This window comes from Pezoporus occidentalis, unplaced genomic scaffold (genome assembly GCF_034315485.1).
Source record: "Pezoporus occidentalis ecotype Australia unplaced genomic scaffold, CSIRO_AGI_Poc_V1 ctg19, whole genome shotgun sequence".
Lineage (NCBI taxonomy): Eukaryota > Metazoa > Chordata > Aves > Psittaciformes > Psittacidae > Pezoporus > Pezoporus occidentalis.
This window is the reverse complement of record NW_026913748.1, coordinates 5,513,661-5,538,948: the sequence shown is the minus strand read 5'-3', so window position 1 is coordinate 5,538,948 and position 25,288 is coordinate 5,513,661. Positions and strand designations below refer to the sequence as shown.

General features: G+C 43.0%; 1 protein-coding gene across 7 annotated transcripts in view; it reads right to left on the bottom strand.

The window, feature by feature from the left end:
- The window catches only part of DENND5B (DENN domain containing 5B), a 116,464-nt gene that overhangs the window by 81,027 nt on the left and 10,149 nt on the right, over positions 1-25,288 (bottom strand). The gene's annotated exons all lie outside the window — the stretch shown is intronic.

Here is a 25,288-nt window from a genome sequence, read left to right as displayed (position 1 = left end):
TCTCAGACAGGTTTGTTGCTAATGATTTTTCCCTAAGAAGGAGGATTTCTTACGTTGCATAGCTTATAATTAATTGGGGCATCTTAGACCAGAAGGTCTGCTTGCTCCCCCTGAATGAGCTGCCTAAACAACAAAAACACACGTAACATGTGGCAGGGACATGGTCCAAAAGTTCATTTGGGCTTAGCTTTGCACAAGAAAACAGTTTTGACATGTAAATTTAGGCAGATTTACCTAAAGGTTTAGAAGGCCTAAAAGGCATTTAGATCATGGCTGTGCCTGCTGTGGATAACACAAGAGCATACCCATTTCATGTGGTTATACAATGAAGTGTAATACCTACAGTCAGAGAAGGGATGACTAATGCTGAGCAGATACACAAACATATGAACCCCTAACAAAGTCAAAGAAGCTGGATAATTTTAGATATAGGATCATCCAAAACATGTACCTATGAAAGCGGGGAATCAGGATTGAGGGGATCAGAAGAAAATCAGGCTGGAAAGGACCTCTGGAGGTCATTTGGTCCCTGTTCAAAGCCACATCATGGTGCTCAGAGCAAAACAAAAATAATTCTTGAGATGGAAAGCTGTAAAGACAATTCAATAACGCTAGGGAGGGAAGAGCAAAGTGAGACATCAACATTTCAGCATCTCGGGAGCAAAAAGCCTAAGTTGGGATCTCTCAGATTTAATGCTTTCAGTGCAAACAAAGAGGCACTCTTGAACTTGCAATGTAAATAAATACCAGCCAGGAAAAGAGAGACTGTGAGGCATTAAGATCTATGAATCATCCCTTGCCAAGCCTCAGGTCTTCTCTCAGAAATATGTCCACCTCCCAGCCTTCATGTCGTTTTGTATTAGCACGTCTATTATGGTATAACAAGACTAGCAGCAGCACCACTAACATCATCTTTTGGCTGGAGACCACACACATTTGCCACCTTGCCTCTCCAGAAGAGGCATGCTAAAAAGCATCAGTTGTATCTCCCGGATATTACAGCTCCACGGACACTGCACTTTCTCCCTCCTGGTTTTCATATTTATGGTCACATATAGTAAATAATACAGATTGCTAACTGTGTAGCTACTTTTTGGCAGTTGGCTAGGGAATTTCACAAGGCCCAAGAAAAGTACTCAATACAGTTTTGGTGCCTTTCCTAGCACAGCTGCATCCCAGGCAGGACTTACACTAATCCCTCCTGCATAGCCTTGTTGCTCTTGCCTTGCTACAGGGCAGCTGGCCACAGCCCTCCTGACATTGGTTTAATGCTGATTAGTCCCGACACAATTCTGGTGCAGGCTTCCTGCCAGGCAAGGGAATGAACAAAATTGGTTTGCACACAGACCAGACGACAGCTGCAGTCACTCCAGCTCAAATCTGTTGAGTAAGGACCCTTTTCTTGTTTACCAAGATGAGGCTAAATTAGCCCAGCATGAGACAGAAGGACAGAGCAAATCCTAAAAGCCGGCAATGCCAACCTGGCTCTGAAGGTGCGAGATGGGACTTGGTCAGGCCTCATTGCCTGGGCTCAAATAAGCCATGGTATAATAAGTGTAAGCTTTGTGTAAAGTGAACCTCCCAGCCCAGGTTAAGAGCTAGATTTTTAAAAAGAAAGGATTCGGGAGGGGGAGATCACAAGCAGAATGCCCTCAGGGCTTCTTCCACAGCCAGAGAGACAGTGGGATACAGTGCATACTTGGAGCATATTCTTCCCCATGTCCTTTTCCTCCAGCACTAGGAATAGAGAAGCCTTGAGCCTCCATAAGCCCCCCAACCCTCAGTGCCCTTAAAGAAGCAGCAAGCCCTAATTTCACTACCAGTTTTTCCTCCTGATTCAATTTTCTCCTATAATGAAAGACTGGAATCAATCCGCATTTATCCAGCTAACTGAAAATGCCTGTATTATGGTATTGGGCACCACTATAAAGCTTATCAAGCACACAGGAATCTGCAAGGCTGGTGCCAAAGCAAAACTCAACATGCTTTCTAAAATCACTCTGTATATATTTCAGGACAGACAGTCTTTAGGTGCAAAACCATTAAGACTGACAACATACTGTTCAGGCCTCAGAACATAAGTAAAATTAGGATGCACCAGGACTGAGAGAAGCAGTATAAATAAAGACTCATCTAGATGATTGCTGTTCTTTGTTTAGAGATAGAAAAAGAGGGAAAGAAGGGAGAGTCAAGAAAGATTCAATCCAAAGAAAACCAACTAAGTTATTTTTTGACAAGGTGCTTGTATCTTCCTCATTGGCCTGTTTTCTATTTGGCTAAAACTGTATTATGCATAGGTGTGGAAACTGCTTGAATAGCAAGAGGTTAAGGGTATGCTTTATGTTTGTTAGTGTAGTACGAAGGGAAATTTCCATCATCACTTAAAAATACACTTCTTTGGGGAGCATCTTGGGCTACTTTTACATAGTTTTCCACCTGTGAAAGATACTCACCAACCTCAGAGATGTTATGAAGAGCATCAAAACAAAGCTATGATAGTTTCTAAAATAAGACCTTTATCAGCCTGCTGTCAGTAAGTACCTGCATACAAGTATTAGCTGTGATTCTTGTTTGTAAAATGCTGTTTAGAAGGGTTCCTGCTCAGGAGTGATCTATTGATTTGATCTGGAGCATCCCTTCTGTTTTCAGAATGACACACAGCTCTCTTGACATGAATTACAGAATCCATCATCTTCCCAGAGACAGCACATGCACAGAGGCAACAATTGCACGTGAATTGCTTTCACAAACTAATCATCAGCAAGGCTGGTATTACTCAGGCTCTTACAAAATGGATTTAATGGAAAAGTAACACCACTGAGCTCTGTGGTCTATGAAAAACTTTAAATCCATATCCAAAAGTAGATACAGCACCACAGGATTTTCCTTCTATATATATGAAAAGCCTGTCTTCTGGTATTTGCAGGGTTGGCTGCTCACTGATTGGGGGGTTATGGATTTGTTAAGTAACTCCTCCTTTGACCTGAAAATCCCTTGGGCACCTCCAGCTCTGCAGGATTCTCCTTCCCATCACGTTTCCTCCCTCAGCTATCAGAGACAAAGCTTCTGACCACGTTAGCTACAATTAGGCACCCCTTTGCCTATTTTCCAGTCCCTGCATGGCCTGATCCAGCAAGCAAGCTTCAAGCACTTTACAAGCATGGTACTCTCACAAAATGCAGCTCTAACTTCGTGCTGGTTTTGATTGGGATAGAGTAAACTTTTCTTTGTAGTAGCTTGTATGGGCTATGCTGGATTTGTGCTGCAAACAGGGCTGATAACACAGGGATGCTTTAGTTACTGCTGAGCAGTGCTTACAGAGTCAAGGCCTTATTCTGCCTCTCACACCACCCCATCAGTGAGCAGGCTGGAGGTACACAAGAGGTTGGGAGAGGACACAGCCAGGACAGCTGACCCCAACTGACCACAGGGACACCCCAGACCAAATGACATCATGCTCAAGTATATAAAGCTGGGGAAGAAGAAGGAAGGGAGGGGCATTCAGCGTGTCAGGGCAGTCACCACTACATGTGATGGAGCCCTGTTTTCCTGGGGACGGGTGAATGCCTGACTCCCATGGGAAGTGAATAAATTCCTTATTTTGGTTTACCTGTTAAACTGTCTTTATCTCAACCCATGAGTTTTCTCACTTTTACTCTTCCAATTCTCTCCCCCAGCACTCTGGAGGAGACCAAGCCAGTGGCTGTGTGGTGCTGGCATTAAATCAAGCTTCTTTCTAAGGGAATAGCAAAGGTCCACTTTAACGTGGTGTAAGAGGTAGAACACCTGCCTTCAGGCATGAAAAATCTTCTTTGAAAAAGAAGAAAAATGACTTACTGCACCAAAAAAAAAAAAAAAAAAAGAGAAGTGCATCATTAATATGTTGGAAGGAGACACGCAAGAAGGATCCCAAACGTATCCCAGTGGTCTGGATTTTCAGTCAGTGCACCAGCACTCCCGCAGCCTGCTCCCTGCCGAGCTCCACATGCGTGGGAATGCTCCTTAATAACCATAAGTGCGTAAACCCACAAAGTTTAATCATTTTCTTATTCTATTTCTTATTCTATTTTCTTATATCCTACTCATTTTATAAAAGATGTCTCTCCTCTCCACTCAGGTATGGCACCCAACTTCTAAAACAACTGTATCACCTTGACTAGAAAGGTAGTGCCTTTCTCCACTTTACTAAGAACAAATACAGCACATGCCTGAAGGACTTTGGCAGTTACCTTTGGCAGAAACAGTATCTGCCAATTATTTGGCTACCTACAGAAGGCGGCAGCATGTCACCCTTCACAGGGCAGAGTAGGGGTCTCAATATCACAACACAGTTCCCAGAGCTACAAGCTGCTACTTTATCATCCCTGCAAGCAACTCCCATCAAAATCCTGCCAAGAGAAGGAATTTCACTAAACTCAGATGGCCTGCCTTAGAATTAAATCTTGCCCAGCAGGAAAGCAGAAGGAATTGATATTTCTTCAGTAGCTGTCAAAGTCTAGATGTCAACCATAGGAACTTCGCATTTAAAACTGTTTGGGGAATTCAGTACAGAGGGACCTGGCCATTCAGAAACCAGCCCCAGGTCACAATCTAAACACCCTTCCTTCACCAGCTGTTCAACAGAGAGCTCTTACACACAGGGAATAGAAAATGCCAGTTTTACTCATCACTCCAAGAAGAAAAAAAAACTCTGTTAAAAGACAAAAATGGTCGCAGAAGGGGAGGGGGCCGTACAAAGTGAACTTTTGTATCTCTGTATATTGACAAGACAGAAGTGTTACTAATTTTAAATTCAGAATTAATTCATGCAGTTAACAGCTTTTCTGAAGTTCCCCATTTTATCTCCAAGACTTAGACTGTGTTTGCATAAAGATAACTGTATCAAAGACTGAAGGAGATTTGAAGCATCTCAAGATGAACACCAATAAACTACCAACTTCTGGAATGATAATTTCACTTCCCTGAAAGCAGCAGACTGGGGAGAAAGGTCAGTCTCAGCAGTCAGCATCCCTCACCGAACGGTTCAGTAAATTTACCATGGCAGAGTTATTTACTGCGCCAGTGCTGGAAATTCACCTCCACTAAAACATTATTACAGATGAAGCTTAGCAGAAGTCTCTGATCCAGCACAGGAAAAGTAATGCATTCATCGTGCCACTGACCCTCGGAGAACTCAAATGAGTTTTTGTTAATAACTTTGCTATGCTATTCCCTATGACTAAGTTGCACAAGTCACCTTCAAACCAACTGTCACCCCAAGTGACTGACTACAGTCACTGCTGGTCTCAAGTGAAACTTTATAGGATGCAAGGTGCATTTATCACGGTTACACTCCATCACATTTATGAGGTTCATATGGAAAACTCTAATGACTTGCACATAAGGCTTAGCCAGGCATCAGACCAGCACACAGCTGGCTGGTTCTTGGGGAGACCAGAGTAATTAGGGGGAATAGGGTGGGACAGCCAGGTTGGTTGGTTGGCAAAAGGCAGTCCAGGAAATGATAGCTCTACTTTTCCTTTTATCTCTTTACACCTGTTTTTCTCAAGTTTGCAATTGTGTGGACTGCATTTCTACCTTGTGATTTATTTAATAATTAAAAAAAAAATTCTTCTGTGTTTACCTCAAGCTGCTTCACAACAAAGAAGATTTCAGGCCAAGTGATGGACAGAAGATATTCCCAATCTTTAGGGTGACTATCCCAGAAATGAGGCCACCAGAGCACCATCACTCTGCCAAACCCTCTATCCTCTGGATATTCTGGAGAAAACAGCATGGTGCTGAGTAGGTGCATGGCAGGTCATGGCCAGGCTGGCTCTCTGGCAACAGCAGGACAGTAGGGGTACCAGAGCACCCCTACCCCCTTGGAGCCCCAACCCCACTGCCAGGTAACATCCAGAGGTCAGAGACAAGCTGCTGACTCAAAGGGCAGAGTCTACCACCAAAAGCAGTTCATTTATCACAAAGCACGACTGAAAAATAGGTATATATTGCTACAGTTTGTTGCTTTGCACTTTCTCTCCCACTGCCCCAACAGCTTGCTGCTATTTCTAAGCTCACTGGCCCCAGGTATTCTTGACACTTTACCACTGAGATACAAGCAAGGATTGCTCCAGTAGGCACCATGCTATGTAACACCGCTTGAAATTATTCAGAGAAGGAAGCAGACCCCTAAATCACATTCTGTAGGCCTGCCACTTTCCCTTCAGTCCCTCCCAAAAATCTCCGTTACAACCCTGTATTTCTTTACTTTGATTTTTCCTTTGGTTTGACAACACTTCCAAACTGCATGTGACTTGAGTCACAAGGAGTATTACAAAGGGAAAGAAAGCTTCATTATGTCATTAGGGTCTGATTTGCTTTGCTCCTCTTTTATTATGATCTTCTATCCATCCTTTATAATAATCTAAAAAGCAAGGGAAACTCATGTACCAGAGAACGGCTAGAATAAACATTCTTCTGTCTTAATGTGTCCTCAAGTGTTACTTACATGGATGCCTAATTACCCTGGGCTTTCTGCAGTACAAAAGCTTACTTCAGCCTGCTCTCATGCCACAGGGCTTGAGGATGTTTTCACAAGAGCAATGCTTTTAAACAGGAACCAGAACAAGCCCCAAGAGGTCAGTTCCCAAGCTGATAACACGCCTTCCCACAGCTACCATTCACTCTGCTCTCTCATGGAAACTGAGTTCAACAGTGTTAGTGAGATAAAAGACATGACATCTCAATCTGCTGCCCAAGGGAAGTTAGGCAAAGGAAAGGGCTCTTTGGGAGAGGCAGCTCAAGGCAGACCCAAAGTGGGCAGATGCTGTAGGGGCAGCCACCTGCCTGCTTGGAGAGATGAAGAGGGTCTGTTTCACCTTCTCACTAATCTGGGGAGGGCCAAGATGAATATGGGGCAGTCCCATTGCTTACTGCCAAGCATCTTCCCCATTGCAGGTCTCCAGCAGCCACCGGGGCCCTGACATGTCCTCTCCAACATCCAGGCAGGAGCAGCCTGGTGCCCCAACCTGCCTTTCCAGGGAGCCCAAGGGAAGAGCACACAAACACTGCAGTGGCAGCCAGATATGCTCTTGCGCCAGCAAAAGTAGACAGCGAAACTGGGTAAGTGGGGAGACCCCTCTGCTTCAACCCAAAGGTGGGCATAGGGTGGAGATAAGAAAGGGAAAAGAACAGCATAGCTCCCAACAGCACTGCTGTGTGTGCTTTCCCCCTGGAGACACAACATGCAGAAAACACCACAAAATGCCTCAGCTGTAAGGAAAGGCTCGTGCTCGTTCTCAGATGGTAAAAATCAATCCCGCACAAGGCAAATCCACAGGAGACTTGGGCTCCGTTTGTTCCAGTGCTCAAGGAACTGCTGGTTGTTTGCTTTAAACAGGTATTATTTCCCCACAATAGCAGTTAACGTACCCTTATTACTCCCACCATCTGATAGGAAGCTGTATGTTGATGCCGGTTCATAGTTTGCATTCAAGTCAGCTACAGCTAACCCAGGGACGATCTCTTACAACTGCACATAAAGAGCACTTTTCAAATTAAGTTAACTGATAGAAGGGGAGGGGAATAAATCCACTTGCAAGCAGAACAAAAACCTGTTTCCAGGGGGTGGGGCTCCGTCTTCTAGCTACTGTTTTCCAACAGTAGCAGCCAGTAATTCCCAGAAAGACGGGCTTCCACTTAGAGAGAAAATATTGCAAAGAAAATGAAAGAATAAATTGGAAATTGTAGTGTTGCAATAATGATAGCAACTGTTACTAGAAGATTTTCTGTGCCCTTCTGGCTCCTATTTAGCAGGTTCCTGTTCCAGTGTAACCATAGGAACAGCAGTGAAGAGTCTCATTTAAAAGCCTTCACTTCAGCTGGTAGGTTAAGTTATGAGACTGCAGCAGGCTTGAATATTAAAAACATTCAAATGGCTCTATAAAAGAGCCCAATTTGAATGGGAACTGTATGACTGTATTGTAGGAGACAGACATCTGCATTGTAAACACACGCAGTGCCCTGCCAATAAACTGGCAAGGGGAAGCCTGACACAAGCCACCCTAGAACAAACAAACCCTACTGATGGAGGTTGCTAAAAATGGGGCTCAATAAACAGGTTAAGAACACAAATTGCTGATTGCTTAACACACTGTGCCACTAAAACTGAAACCATATGTTTCCTGTAGCTGTCATTTTGTTTAACGGACTGCAACAAGACGACTCGATGAACAGTGACAATCCACAGTAATACAACAGCTTCACCACGACGTTCACCCAAACCAGCAAATTTTATATCCCAGATTGTACTTAATCCTTCAAAGTATAAAATGAGTCAGTTCTGGCTCATCATCTTTCTTTCAAGAAATAAAAAACCCACAAGCCAGATATATTAAAAGAAATCCAGTCACAGGAACAAAGCCAACTGGATACATAGCCCAGGTAGACTAGGGATGCTAAAGCGAGCACTCAGAAGCAAGTGAAATAAAAAGATTATGGATCAAAAGGGTGTACCTACATGCCCTGTACCTATGGACTCAAACCTTTCTCCTAGAGAACATAACTTCTACATTAAGCATCTGTTACTTTTCACACACTAGCAGTAAGACTCATCTGAAAGCATATTTGGAGACACATTCAATTATTCAGTAACAGCTATTTAAAACACTGTACCACAGTAAACAACTGGAAAAAAAAAAAAGAAAAAGATGGGAGCATGCTCATGCTGCATTTGTTATAAGGGACAGGCCTGTACAAAACAGGAAAGCATAACATCCCTTTTTGATAAATTATCAAATATGATCACTTTTAGGCAACTACTAGCCACAACCTAAAGAAAAAGTAAATAATCTTTTGGCACACTTTATAAAGAATATATTTATAAATATAAATAAAATTATAAATAGTCTTATTTGTACACTTCGCTGCTTTAATTCAGAAGGGGTGTTGAAATATTCCAAGCAGTTACAAAAAATTAAGGGATCCCTGCAAGGCCATATCAGAGATGAAGCAGAATATAAAATGCAGTTTCAGTAACCATCTGCATACATTTTAGGGAACAGGATTTGCTACTTAATTTTTCATCCGTGTCCCTTCTCAGTGGGCTCCAGCTGGGGAGGAGGCAGGAAGAGATGAATACTCTGCTCTCCAAGCTGCCTTAAATACTTGTCAAGTATTTAGCATGGATCAGACACATCCATATCCTTTTTCTCATAACTTTAATCATTATCATTTCACTGCCTATTTATGGTTTTCTATCGCTAGTGCTCAAACATGCTCTCCCGTCTGTCTTACACGCATCCACTTTTAACTAATGCTGAGGCTTTGTCCCCACAGGCCACTCTCTGATTTGCCTGCAGTAATTAAGATTTTCAGGAGTGCTTGAGACAACACCAATCCCTACAAAAGTACAGCTGATGCGGTAAGTAATGCGGAAAACCCTCAGCATTTTTATCCTCTGTATAGTGTTGGTCACCTCTAATTGGCTCAGAGCTTTAATCAGATATTCAGAATTAGGATCTTTGTAGCATTAGAGACACCAAATAAAATGTAGGCTTGTTTGACTTCATGCTCTTCACATCCAACCCAAAGCCAGCAGCCTTTACTGCTGGACTGTTGTCAGGAGGAGACCACAAGTGGTCTACCAAGAAGGTTTACATTGGCTAGAAACTGACACCACAAGCTGTGCTTGTTGTTAATTTGGGGTTTATTTTAAGAGAGAAATCAAAGTTTTCCATTTCCTGTCTCTTTGTTGTTCTAAGCACCTGTGCAGCTGAATCTATTTATGTATGCCACAAAAGGATTTTGGACATCTGTTTCAGATTTTCACATTTCTTTTGACTAGCAAGTCACATTATTATTGCAAAGCCCTGTCCTTGTTTTATTTACAGATGGTAAATGATGCTACATTCAGATTCATATATAAAATTTTCATGTTAAACATGTACAAGTTATTTACAATATAAAAGTCTCCACAAGCTCCAGTGCATTGCATGGTAGGCTAGAGATACCTCTGAGATGGTTTCAGTGTCTTCTGTTACAAAGACACCTGGAGGATGGGGAAGATATGGGGAAAAGGAAGCGAGCAGCACCAGTGTTAAAAAGTTGAGGGAAAAGGTCTCTGGCTTCACAGGAAAAAGTTCTAAATTTCTGAATTGTGGCCATTTTTATTTAAAGGAAGAAAAGATTTTAATGTGCACCGATTCAAAAAAATAACAATAGAGGACAGATGCTAGCATTTAAAGACCCCAAGCTGGCAAAAGAAAACTGTCAGGACACAGAAGAAAGGAAGGGAAGAATGAAATATGCGAAAACCAACATGAAATGTAGGATGACAAAAAATATTTGATTACCTCTTTTTGAAAGAAGGTTCCTATAGCTACCTTACCAAAAGGTGGCTTACAAAGGGGTAATTGCAGGGTTTTCCAAACATGTAGCTAACAGCTTCCTCTCAGGAGAATACTGCTCCCTCCCATTCTCTCCTCCCCACATGCTACTGCAAGGCAGGCCAATAATAACGCTGCTATTCAACATGACTGCATTTATAGTTTACACCAAGGCAACTACTGCAGTGAGAAAAGCTTGCACCTGAAAAGCCTGAGGCTCTTCACTGCTTTGTAATAGTCATCTCTGTGATATGCTAGGAACATATATATATTTTAATGTATTTATTATTTTTAAATAAAGGATCAAATGAAAAGAACTACAAGTTTTACAGAAACACTGAACCATAATTGCAACAACTAAGAATAAAAGGCCCTCTTAGAGATGTATGCAATAGTGCCTGAGTTGTCCACATTGGAGACATGGACCACCTAGCCACAAATGGGGTGCTCCAAAGCATTGCCAAATCAATCACTACATACAGTCCCCTTCAGAGCCTACATTAAGGATTATGCATTACTTCAAATGGTGCCATGCCACTGACAACACTTTAGTGAGGGAAAAATGTATTCCTGGCTAAGCCAGGGATGCTAAGCCTTACAAGACCTGTAGGGTGCCTATAACTTCATAGGTCCCTGGTGATACCATTCATCTGACTGGGATGAGCTTCATGTCAGGTGAAATATGTGACCGCTCCTCAGCTGGATAAAACACAGGGACAATCCTGGGACTGTGGACAGGGACTTCCTCAATCTCATGCTGAACCTTGTAACTGTGTTAGAGAATCAAAGTTCCTTTGTGCTCTGCAGCTTTCATAAGGCCAGAAAGATTTATGGGCCCCATTAAGGAGAAAGCGATGAACAATTGCTTTCTTCTTCCTGGGGCAAGCTCTTTTATGAATATGAACCTAGTGACTTAAATCCACAGAGACTTCTGAAGCTGGCACTGCTAATGTCATACTTTATTTTCTGATGCTTCCTCCCTACTATTTTGAAGAGGAAGGGCAGGGGAAATCCTGTTTGCATGCATATTTCAGGATAATCATCTTCTGTTTGAACTCACACATTGAACGTCAACTTCTAACCCTTTAATGAGGTGTCTAAACCATGCTTGTTGTAATCAAAGTTTAACAAGCTTTTAAAGCAAGATTTTTAAGTTCTACATTAATATTTCACAACGTACATTACCTTGTGGCATGCTGTACCAAATAGTTTATGCAACCTGCAAAAGCTTTTTATTCAGCCAGGTTCTGCAGTTCTCCAACACACAGCAAAGCAGTGACCTAAGTTCTACCCTAGGAGAATGCACTCCCTCACACAGCCCCTTAGAGCTTATACTGGCCTTGCAATATGACCTTGTAAAACAAAGCTGTGGTAAAAGCTTGGAATATGAACTACAGGATGATGCTGAAAAGATACATCAACTTATATTTTATATTGCAAGGATATGTAATGTCATCAACAGTGATTAGTCTAGGAGCAGCTATTCAGAAGTTACACAGCATCCAGTCCTACCCATGCCAGGTGAGCACACAATTTCGAAGAGTTTTCCCTCCTACTTTTCTTCCATGAGAGATTTGTTGTAGGCAACCACCATAACCAGTAGGACATTTAGCTTTCCTTAAATAGCCAAAGTACTTAATATCCCTTCTGTGAGGAGAGTTTTGGCCAGAGGACTTTCTTCTTCCTTGATCCCACAGAGACCACACATCAATTCTCATCAGAAAACAAGGTTTTAGTATCACCTCCTCTTAAGGGACAGCTCAGGGATACTGCCTAGAAAGGAGGGGGGAAGAACGGAATGGCAGGAAAGAACATGTAGCCTCAGTACAGGACTCTGGAGGGGAGCACCCCCAAATCTCTTCTGTCAGCCCGTGCCACTGCTTGCCAGGTTCACAGAGGTGCAGATCTGCTGAACGCTCAGCCAAACACAACATAAAACCACATTAAAAAGGGACCTAGAAGCTCTCTTTTGCTCTTCCTAGAAGGATTCTGGGGGCTTTCCCAGGAATTTTCTATAGGCAAGTCCAAACTGCAGGCCTGTAAACAACTATCCGTATACTTCATTGGCAGACCTGCGGTAAGCAAACACACTGATAAGCTGACTCTTGCCACAGCAAGTTGCCTCTTATGGAGGGCTCAGACTGTTTGGCGAGATATAATAGCTACATAACAAACTGGATAAAATGATACATCAAAGAGCAAAATACCGATGGAATCATTTGCAAATGAACAATATTGATGAATCCATTATTTTGTTTCAACTGATTTTGTAATAAATAGCAAGGCAGTTCTGATTTACGCAGAGATTACACTGAACTTCAATCTGCTTCATATTTTATTTCTTCTGTTTAAAGGACCACAGCTTGTTGAGCATGAGTAACCATGCACTGAGAGACCATTTGAGATGGGTTTCCAGAATGGCAAGGGTGCACTAGCTCCTTCTCAGGGTCAATGCACACACTGCTGCTGCAGTCTCTTAGACTACTGGAGGGGCCCAGCACCTCCCTGAGCTGGAACAGTTTCCTAAAATTGTGTAAAAGAGCAGTAAGCATATTCTTCAGAAATACCAAATCTGGCTTTCTGAAGACTGTACTAGTGCAGACAATCTGGCAGCCTCAAGGAAGCAATCCAAATAGCTACATCCTCCTCTCTCTCGCTTCCAAAAATATCATGTCTCAACAAGCTATGTTTTCCACCCTGAACTAAGTGACTTTCCAAAATAAGGTTAGAAGTTGTAATAGAAATGTAATATGGGCGTGGGGATAAACCCTATCCATCAAACAAACTGGACGTCCCCTGAATTATTTCATAGGCTGGGGATGCACACAAAAAGAAGACCTCTAGGTACATAGGAGACAGCAAAACAAAACCTCCCTTTGATATCAATGGAAGATGAAAAGCTGACTAGCCATTTTTCATGTCTGCCCACCACAGCAGGCTGGGCTCAGCTGAAGGATGCACGTGCGTGCATACAAGCCCCCTGCTATTTCAGTATGTAAATCAAGCTTTCCAAAGGGTAACCATGAAGATGTGTCCCCTTAGGGAGAGTTACTTTATAACGCTGTCAATAAATTATACACCATAGCAACAGCACATACCAGCTATTAGACAAGATGGACCATACAGCTGACCAAGAAACGAATTGCTACATGAGTTACATGCCATTAGTGGGTAATAGGAAGAACTCTGAATCCTTTTTAGCATTAGGTTGACCCTTTGGTGATCTAGGCAGACACTGATACACAGCATGGAACAGCATCTGCAGCTCAAGCTACTTAATCAACATGTACGCTTGCCTGAATGAGACAACCTAGCTTTTAATTCAGCCTTCCAACTAAATTTAACCTCATAATACAACATATTGCAACAACTATGATCAGTCGTCTTCATTAAATTGGTACGTTTCAAAAAGGAAACTACTTTTCTTTGGAGGTTTAACAAGGTAAGACAGAAGGCAGAGAGTTGCAAGACCTTTTTCCTACTAGACATACTACGCATTGTGGGGAAAGACAAAGCTTCCAGAGCAGAGGACTCCTCTGAAGGGTATCTATTTCTGTCAGAGCAAGTCCCCTGAGGCCTCTTCTGCAACACTCCCTCTTGCAAACAAAAGCTTACAGGCCCTCAGGTAACCCTCTTTTTATTGTTAATACTCCAATAAAAGAGTCAAAGATTGACGAAAACTTGTTTTGAAAATTGGTTTTGAGGGAAAGAATTTCAGATATTGGGGAATGGACTGAAGCCTTTAAAAACTGTCAAAGTCTGTTCCATGATCTCACCACAAGACTTTAGGCATAGTAGTTTAGCTAAGGCTTTTTGTGCAGTTAAGTGTCACCAGGTATGCCAGTCCTGATCAAGCCACACATCTTCCTAAAATTCCTCATGAACAGTTGCAACCCACCTCTTCTTCCAACCACTGTTTTGCCAGTGCTGCAGCAACCATCACCCCTGCACCAAAACGGCTAACTTGGTCTGCACTCACTGCTCCAGTAACTGGACAGCTTTTGCAGCCGATTTCAGAAGCCACCCATCACCCTGCAGAAATATGTAGTACCCTGAAAAGCACCATCTTGGTTGATGAGACGCTGCCTGCTAGTTTCAAAAGGAAAGAAAAATGACAGCTGTCAGCCATTAGTTGTTTCTAAGATCACTGAACATTATAGTGAATGTGGATGTAACAGAGCGTGTGCTTTCACAGCACAAACCAAGCCTTCTGGACAAGCTTGTTGTAAATGACTCTGCATCAGAGCCATATGGCAAGAAAAATGTAAATGCTGTACCCACTTGAGAAATACAGTGATTTGGTCTGTCAGAGGTTTAACATCTTGTAGTACCAGTATATGCACATATGTGGGGTAACCCCTATGCACCACTTACCTCAACAAATCCTCTTAGAAACATTTATCAAAATCACTCCCATTTATGTCTTTTTACTTCTTACCTCACAGATTTTGAAATACAGATTTTATATTCAGAGCCCTAAGGAAGTTAAGAACATAAACTTGACTTCTCATGAATGCACACATACACACACCGAAAAACACCCCAAACCCACACACAAAAAAAAACAACTGACCAACAAAAACCCAAAACAACAAACCACAACAAAACAAAACCCCCCCAAAGATTGATTTCTTGGTTTATGCTTCTGCAACTTTCTGTTAGTGAAATGAGGGAAGAAGGTATCAAAATTTCTACTCTTTACATTAGTGAAAAGTTTGAAGAAATTTAGGCAACCACTCCTGGTGGAGTAATAGGATTCTTGGAATAATGAGGCTTGTGACCAATCATTAGAATCAGTTGTCATGTGCCACAAATAAAAGGCACTGCATGTTCTTCATCTGCAAGGGACCTGGCACCAAATGAAATAGGCTGCTTTGCTCATATCACTGACTGAACACCCCATGCAAAGGATTATTATACAGATATGGTGCTGAAAATACACACACACAAAGCCATTAGGTTTCCATGATTCTTCTTGAAGCTGTACCCGTTGGCCCCTAAGGTCATTGTCTCTCATATAGTACTACCAGAAAACTCTGCTGAATTCTCATCTAGCGAGGGGAAAAGGGTCACAGAATTGTGAGCCTGTAGAAACTCAGTTTTCTAACAACCCAGGTTATCTGGTGTCCCTTCAGATGGAAGGGAGGAACTAGATCTGCACATGCATCTGTACGTGCACACACGCTTCCCCACTGATCTAGAGAAAGAACAGCTAACATCACTCAGCTGCCCAGGCATTGTGCATATTTGCTTTAAGGTTTTTCGACAGTGTTGCAAAACTATTTGACTTTCAGGATCACCAACTCATCACTCTTCTGTTTGATAATCTTTTTTCCCTTGCAACCTGGAAAAGCTATCACGTCTCTTATTGGTTTTACCTGTTTCTTAGGCTACAGACTTTACAAATTTCCACAAGTTTGCTTTTCCAAAGAGTAGTCTGTATTCCAGTTTTAGTGTACTTTTTAACCTCAAGCTTTGTATTTGGGCTATTTTAATGTGGTGCACCAAACAAAAAACTAACCTAAAAGATAACCTTAAGCTAGAAAGAGACTTGTGTTCATTGCCTTCTATTCTTAAGCCCTCCAAACATTATTCATTGCACTTAAAGTCATTTCCTCTGGGTCCAACAGAAGCATACACCATCTCACTTAATCCATGCCAGGAATCTCACACACCCACAGAGGCACACCCATGCCCACAGCTAAACTACATCACTCTTGCCCTGACTGCATTAAATTCCTCCTTTTTGTCAGCACATCTGACTAATCACTATTTTGGAGAGCACAAACAGAAAGCTCTCACTCTAGGACTGAGAACACAAACCCAGCAGAGAGCCTGCCTGTTTCCACAAGGAAGTTACAGTCTTCGGTCTTGCTCTGTTGGCTGAAACTTGGCTTGCTTCTCAGAGGCATCTCAAATATATTCACACGTCATATTAAAATATACCTGAATAACTTGAGCCCTCTTCCTTTTTACCTTAAAAACTTTGAAAAGTTGGCATTCATCCCAAACAAAAGCAACATGCATTTTACAAGGTTATTAAAACAACCTTCCTGCTCAGGCTTGAGCGTGCACCCTCCAATTTCCTTCTCCACCTCAATTTATCTTCCTCCAATTGAAATCACTGTTACAGCAGATGAGGTTTATCAAGTTTATCAAACAAAAACAGCTCCTACATCCACAGCTCCAAATTAACTCAAATGGAAGGCATTCATTTGTTCACTGCTCCTCCCCTTCCCAATTAAAGTAACAACTAATTTGGTAGGATGTTAGTTCCCTGCCATCCCAGTAGGCAGGCTGAAACCACTCAGAGCTGAGCTGGTTCAGAACCATACAACTGTATGTGTAAATATCTGCAGCTTTCACAGCCAATGCTTTCATTGCCATGTACAAATAACACATTTTTTCCAGTAGACTGCAGGAAAGACAGAAGATAAAGCTCCTCAGGACCTACAGTCAATGCCTCTTAAAATTAAAATGCCACTAGGATTAAAATTTAGAATTCAGACTCCTCTACTATACCCATATGCTTCCAGAGACAAATAACGCTCCTACGTAATGGGATATGGGAATCTTGGCTTCCTCTCACAGCTCCTAAGTAATTTCAGTCTTCCATCTCCATAAAGGCTCAGATCAAATGCTTTCTCCAGAGCACAGTTTATGCAGGCACCTGCCAGGATAGTGCCAAGCACACAGTCCTCCACAAGGAAGAAAATCCTTGCAGTGGCAATGCACACTGCCCAAGGTACGCAATGCACTTGTGTGCTAGACATGTGCCCAAATGTCCCAACCTGACTCAGGAGAAGGAAATGACCCACCGTCAACACCAGGTCAAGAAGGCATTTCAGTGCTGACTCTCCAGTTCACACGGCATTTGCTAAGCATTTTTCATCACCTCTCCGCAGATCTGAATCCTGCTGACTAGCAAAGGCAGGGGTTGAAACTGCTATGCCAGGGCTTGTTTCAGCTTGGCAAATTCATTTAAGTACAGCAGAAAAGTTCTCATCTAATAGGGCCAAACCTACTTTGGCTAAGCCAACTAAATCATCTGCTATTTCTATGAATGATGTTTCCATCATTTTTCTCCCCACTCTTAAATATGTTACCTCTCCTCTACCCCTCAGCTTTTTTAATTGTAGAAGGCACAAAGGCCACACAAAAAGAGGAGATACAGAGGATTGTATAGCTACCACTGCAGCAACTTCAACAGCTACCAAGGAGCAGTATATATTCATGTTGCCAAAAGGCTGGAGACCACAAATGGACCATAAAGAGCATGTTGGCTTCTTAAACTCAACACTCATTTAAAATGTATTTATAACCACCTAGAAGTACTTGATGCACCACCACTGACTACCGCATCCCATTACGAAAATTAAACCAAACCCTTTCAGTTTCAATCCTCAAGCTGGTGAAGACACTTCTGTGAAGCTTGTGGTGTCACCCTGCGTTTTGATGGAAGACAGACAAGAGATTCTCAGTTTTGGTATAAAGTGAAACCGCATGAAAACTTTGGGTTTCCTCAAGCGTTATTTTTAAGGATGCCATGTAGGTGTTAGGACTCGACACTGTGGTACTATTGCACCTAAAAGCAGACATGAAGTTTTTCTGTTCTTTGAAAGGAGTTACGGTAAACTGGATGGGCTCACTCATGAGGCATACATTTGGTAGCTGAACAATCACGTCTCCAAAGAAAAATCACCAGCATCAGCTATCTAGAATATTAGATGGCTAGATTACATGGCAGGACTTGACAAGCCCTTCCTTGGCAAAATATTTGAACTCCACAAAAGGGCCAGGCAGAGCACCTAGAAGCCAGTATTAGTAGAAACAACCTATGATCAGAGTGCCTATTTTGTATCAGTTCTGGTCTTTATGTAAGAGCTGGGTACACACTCGTCTAACTTAATTGTCAGGAATATTGCTTCTCTGGGCCTCATGTATTTATTTGGAGTGTTTTCCAGGCTTGTTGTGCCATCCTTTGGACCTTGAAGACCTCAACTCCTCAGAAGAAAGACTTCTGAGCAAGGGACTTGTGCTGGAAGTGGCCTTCCCTCCAACACAGGTGTTCCACACCACCTGCAGCACAAATATAGTCCTGACCTGTGTGATCATGGGATCTCTGAGGAATATAGGTGCTCTCTTCACCTGTCAAGATGAAACCTGAAGAGTGCCACCCATGAGGAATAAATGTGGAGGCTGTGAAGAATTGATCCAGGCAAAGCCGCACCGCTGGCATGGTTTCCACAAGCAGTCAGCGGCTGCTCTGCAGGAGGCATGAACAGACTTAGGAGGAAAATCTGGCAGAAAGCTTGGTACAGAACCAGGCCACCACATCAAAGGCAGTCATTTTAGTCATTTAATTCCCTAAAAAGAAAATAAAAAAATAAAAAAATAAATCTTTCTCTCTTCACAGCTGCATGCATGGAAGAAAAGCCTTTTTGCTCAAGCAGGGAAGGAAAGCCAGGGCAGGGAATCAAGAGCTGATTGTGCTGCTTGCCAGGTGATGCCTGTATTTCCATCTCTCCCTGGCAGTCAGTGCAGGCAAGCTGGCAGCCCCTCCCTCCCACTCCCAGCCCCCAGCCCCGTGTTACTCGCCAGGGCTGAGAGTGAGTTTGGAGAAGAGGTTAATTCCAGGAACGGCCAGAAATGCGGCGCTCCAACAATGGGAGCACGAGTCCCCACGTGGCTTGCCAGCTTTCTGCTGGTGGCTGGCAACCACCAGGAACAAAGAACAAGTGTCAGTGGCAAATGTTGGTTTGCAGGAGGATGCCAAGATGCATGGAATGGCTATGGAGGCAGGCCCTTCTGGCACAGTATGCAGGCTATTGTGTCTGGGGGCCAGTTTCTTTTGGCAGCCACCACACTCTTAATGTGATATTCATCGGTAGCATATTGGCTCACTTGCCACAAGAAGGGAGCACTGTACTTCCAGTCCCACATTCAGTGGTGTATCTGTGTACCTGCACAGCCACAACAGCCACACCAGTCACTCTCCATAATAAAACAGGAAAAATGCACCATAAGAGTGTTAGGAAGGACCGGATTAACACTCCCCTCCTCCCCCCGATATTGCATCAGGACAGTGATTGTATAAATAAACCTGGCAGGACAGGATTGCAGTCCAGGACCTCTTTATCAGTGCTGGCAGCACTGTACATCCCCAGCTGGAAAGAAAAAAAAAAAAAACGCAGAGACTTTACTCATTACTCTTGGTAAATCCTACAGCAGGATGTTTCCCTGCCCTCCAGACCTGGATTGTGCAGCTCTGCTCTACCTCTAGTAGTTATATGTAGAAACAATCCACTAACAGCCAGGTTAACGCATGGCACGCAAGCAGATCGTACCTGTCGGTGTGTCTAAGCCCTACAGGTTGGCTGACCACTTTATTTAAGAGATTCTGCAGTGGAATCACTGCAGGAAAGTAGGAGTTTCCAGTCTGGATTATAGGGGCAGAGTATGATCAGCTGCTTTTTTCTGTTGTTTTTAACAGAGCACAAGACAAAGCTTCAGCACAAGTGAAAAGGCAAACAAAGGCTGAACATGATTTCTCCTCCAATCTGTGCCTTATATGCTTATGTAGCACAATCAAAACGCAAACAACCTGAATGCAGCCAGACACTGCACTTCAGAGAGCTTGGGTGGGGGCTGGAGAGCAGAACACACTCAGGGGATAAGAACATGTGCTCTAAAATACAAGTATTTTACAAGACATCAATCCATCATTAATGTTATTTGGATGTCCAGCTTGCCTGAGGGAGAGCACAAAGGGAGTCCTGCTATTAATAAACTGTACTTTGTTTTGAAATAAAAAGCTCGAAGAGTCAGCAATTCTCAGAAAAATGCCAACTTTTTCAGCATGCAAGCTGCATCCCTTCTCCACAAAAACTTGCTTTTAGAAACAGATGGCAGCCTGCAAGACCTACAAACCCTTTGTCTGGAGTGGCAAACTAGGCCCTATTGCCCATCAAAGTCAACCGTCACATTGTGAAGCACTGACCCTAACAAATCCATTATGTTTCTTTCTACCACAATGCAAAACCATACAAAATGAATCAGAATAGGAAAGGGGTGAGGGATTTTAAATCCCTTCCCCTCCCCCCCCAACCTCACAAAAATAATGACAAGGGGGAGAATCTGTGCTGACCCTTCACTTATGAGCCCTACCAAACCCTGCCGTTAGGGCTGCCCCTTTGGGCCAGGCTGCTAAAAGGGGATGGATTTGGGTTTGAAGCATTTATGCAGCGCTGTGCAAGGGCTTTGAAATCAGCACACTATGTCAGTCAAACTACCGGCACAGTCAAGTGCGCATATCCCAAGCAGGAAAGAAAGGCCCTTATGCTAGCTGAATAATTAGGTCTGATGTGCTTTGTAGTTTCTCAGCCCCCCCTTCGCAGCTCTGCTGAAGTGCTGTGCAGATAGGCAGCACAGACAGGGAAAGCTCTTCACAGGTAGCTGCAGGGAAGACAGCAAGAGGTTTTTTTTTCCTCCTGCGTCAGCTGAACCCAAGCAATGGAAAGAGAAATGTGAAGAAAGAGGAGCTCATATCAAAGAGCTGATGCCTTCAGTCAAGGAAGGAAACAACAGAGAAGCCTGCTGAGGAGGTGATGGATGGGGTGATGGTGTGGAAAGGATTGAAAAGCCTTTTCCTGGCTATGGGTATTTGGTGCATCTTGACACACAAAAGGAAACGCCCATCACTGGTACTGTCAGCAGACACCTCCCAGCAAGGAATACTTTTGTCAAAGACAAAATCCCTCTAAATAAGAATGGGTCCAGTTTATGAACAATCCAACTGCTTTTACCGTGCATATTTAAAAATGAGATTGAACAAGAAAGTCAATGCCCTCAGAGCAACAGACTGGTTGGATTCTTCACACTCTCATAGAAATTGCCTCCCATCCCCCTTTACTGTTTTCTTCAGCATAAAACAATCTCTCAAGGACATGGCAACAACAACGCTGAAATTCAAAGCATTGAGATCAAACACATGAAGCTGACGCCCATTAAGGCTAAATTATGTCACCTATCTGAAGGCTCAAGCTTATTATTTAAGACAATACAATAGTCATTAATCACAGCCATTGTGTACTGCCTGAAAGGGGTCTAGGAAGCTAAAGAATACCAAAGAGATTTACTATACTACAGTGCCAGATTTAATTACATGGTTTTCTCCTCAGTATCTTGCCCGCTTGCAGTTCACCACCTGTTTGCACCAGAGGACCTGAAATAAAAACATGCTGGCCCCTAAGGCTAGGCATGCGAGAGAGGGCTTGTGCGGAGCTTTTGCTGTTGTAGCATAGGACCAGTGGGCAAAGAGAATGGTTTGCTTTGGGAGAGCTGGCAGGCAAACTACGTGTGCATAGAGCTACTGTTTACCTTCTGAAGTTTCAAACTCCCAGTTCCTTTTCTGCACATATATATCTATGTGCAGAAAAAATACACCATCGAGCCGGTGTGCAAGAAGAGGCAACTCGCTATCTTCTTCCTAAAGCTGCAGCACAAAGATTGGTGCCCTCACCAACACAACAATATATTTAAGCACTACGTCTGTCTGCTGGCAGCATCCTGAGTTTGCATTTTCTTCTATAAATATTTAAGCATAGAAGAACTGTTCATGTTACCCACTCTGCCCGAAGTGTTTTGACAGCCATGCTCACCACATGACAGTGATGCTCTATTTAACACTGCAGCTGCAGACAGGAGGATTTGGTTTCAGTTTTACACAATATTGTGAAACCAGTGACCTCCCACAAAATAAACCAGATAATACAATTTTAGGGGTAGAATGCAAATGCATTAGCAAGACCATTATCAGTAAGCAAGAAACGAAGGCAGAAATTTAAGTCCTGAATGCAAGAATTTGCTTAAATTTAGCTGCAATCTCTTTCTTATCAAATATGTTCAGAAAGTGAAAATCAAAAACAATCAACCCTGACAAAGCTAAGTTAGCCTCCTGAAATGGTTTCTCTTAATGCTGGAATAATTTCCAAACCCTCTGGAAATTATCATCAGCCCTCAGAGACCTCTACACACTTACTAGCCAGTTAATTGAATCCACTCAAAAGAAGATGGCTTAGCAGACCACTTGGCCGGCCCTGAGGGAGGTTTGGCCCCAACCTCTCTCTGTGACATACTAAGACTCAGCATAGTCTGTCAGTGACTAACCAAGAGTCACTCTTTCATATCTGAAGATCAGGTAAAGAAAGTCCAGGGAAACGAAAAAGGCTTAAATAACCCAGCCGGTCAAACCCACACAAAACAGCTCTGCTACTGCTAGTGACATGAAGAGGCATTTTTAAATGCTCACTTTAACATGGAATTACTTAAGCAGTACCTCAAAAAAATACACAGAGGGAACACAAGAAAGAAAAACTGAGTCAGCAACATTTACCTTTTCTGATTTCCCCCCATAACCCCGGAGCATAGTCTCAGTTACCCAGGGGCTCATTAATGCTTTTATCTGTTACAAGCTTGCTGGAAGCATGGAGTGATGCCACTTTGGTATCAGCAGATTAATCATGCATGGATTGCCAAGCTCCCTCTACACTGCAGGGCAATGCCATCTCCTTCTAGGCTGCTTCAGTGGTCAGATTCAAATGAATATTGCCATTTACTTCCAAGACAACTCATACATGCAGAGTGATTAGCCACCCCTTGTACTGCCTTTTACTAGTGTTACTAAAAAATTAATGCATTGGATACAGTTTTATGACTCCTTATGCATCACTAGCGCTTTAATATATCAGAATACAGTTGGTTCTTAACAATATTATTGGAAAGATCAGAATACCTTTTAGAAACAATAAAGCATGAGGATGAGTGGATTTGTTTTTAAATGTGGTAAGGGGAAAGATGAAGGAGGAACAAAAAAGTAAAAAACACCCTTCCCCAGCATATTCTGCTGCTGTATCTCCCATTTGGTGCATTTGGGTAGGGATGAGGGGGAGAAGGTGCTTTTTTATAGGCACATCTCTTGGATGCAACAGCACCAGCATAGCCAAGCTCCCATATCCTTCCATTTAGGTTGAAGAAGGACTTGGACCCAGTGAACAACCAGATGTAGCTTTGCTTCCACCACCTGCTATCACACTGTAGGAGCTGTAGCAGGATTTGCTCCCCTAACAAAATACTCTTGGAGACTGAGAAGGAAAGGCTAAGAAAGATGGCATTAACACAGTTGTATTGCTTCACAGGTATGGGCGAAAAGCACTAGGAATTACATGACAGGACACCAGGACCTCTCATCTGTAGCTCCTTTTGCTCACACAAGCCTGTTAGCTCTGATCTTCCCTCCTTCCCCCCAGCACCATGAGTTACCCTTCCTTCCCCAACCCACCAGATGGGCATGGGACAAAGCACGCTCTGCCTGGATCCCAGCTATGTGGCTGCCAATTAGCCTGCCAGGGTACGCACGTGGAGGGGCCTCTCTTGCTTTATAAAGTGCTGTGGCTTTCCCTTCAGCCTTTGTATTATTGGAAGGTTAATTAGGATCTCTGCTCTAGCTGCAGGGACTTAGCCAAAAAAAAACCCTTTATCTTTATAATTTCACCTCTGACAAAATTAAATTGATCTGTGTGCTCAGAAGTTGGTGGGTAAGGATACAGACCGGTTTGGAGTATTGGTTTTTTGACTTTTTTTTTAAAGAAGGGAACAGGTCTAGTGTGATCATGTTATCAATCATAAGCTGAGTTTCAAGTGTGATAACACTGTAGTATTAACAACACAGATGGTCTCCTGCTTAGCGTCAGCTTCCTACCAGTGTACCACAAGCAATGCTGGGACACAGCAGTCATTGGCATGAAGTGCTGATAAAAAACTAACCAATAACTGAAACCCAAGACAGATTTTGAATTGCGAATCTTTTTGGATCTTCACCACTATCAAATATGATGCATCTTGGACACTCCACTGTGATAGTTGCTCCAAGCAATTCATTCTCAGCTCTGGGACAGATCTAAATCTGTGCCTCTTCTCCCAGCTCCTGGACAAACGCCTCCTCCCGCGCCAGCACAGACCTGCAGGCAGGGAACATGAATACATGCAGGCCCCAAGACAAGTTTTCTCATTCTTATTCCTGATGAAAGCACAAGAGCTGAACTAATCAGGGCCCTGAGCCCTGGGTCACAGCCAGGGCATCCACGCCAGGGACCTCAGCTCTTTCTCACCTGCTGACAGGGACAAAGCAGGGCTGAGGGGTCTGAGCTCATTAAGGCAGAGTTTTCATGGGAAGTTCAGCCTGTATTAAGCTAGCGGCTTTTTTTGTTGTTGTTTTAACAGTGTGTTAGACTGAGCAATTTTCAACAGGGCTTGCTCTTTCCCCTCCCAACTCACCACCCTGGGGGCAGCATTAGGAAGAAAGGAAACAAAGACACAGGCATAGAAATGACAGTAAGTTATTAACCAGAACTGCTATTATGAAAGTTAACATCTCCCATCACCGTTTCCCTTCTGCTAAGTGCAGCAGCAGACCACAGCTGCCTCACCCTATGCAGATGTTCATACTTACACAGGAAAAAATGATTACTTAATAACATTCCTTATACCAGGATTCTTTATCTCTTAGTCATTCCTTGATTTGAGATAGAAACACTAGACTACACATCCCTGTTTGAATTAAGAGTCAAACAACATCTGTTATCACACTCGCTAAAGCCAGAAAGACTCAACATATTTGCAAATGCCAAGACAAACCTATCTCTAGCAGCATCATCTTGGGAAAAGGCTAAACATGTAATTCATCTGTGCTGAATAGCTGCTATCCCGTTTTCCAGACATAAATACTCTCTCTTAATAGATACATAACCCTAGTCATTAGAGACAAAGGCTGACAACCTGAAAACGGGTGCATTAAAGGCCCCATAGTACCATTCTTGCTGGCCTTGATGCTCTTGAAGTGTTTACAAGGCAAAACCTACAGC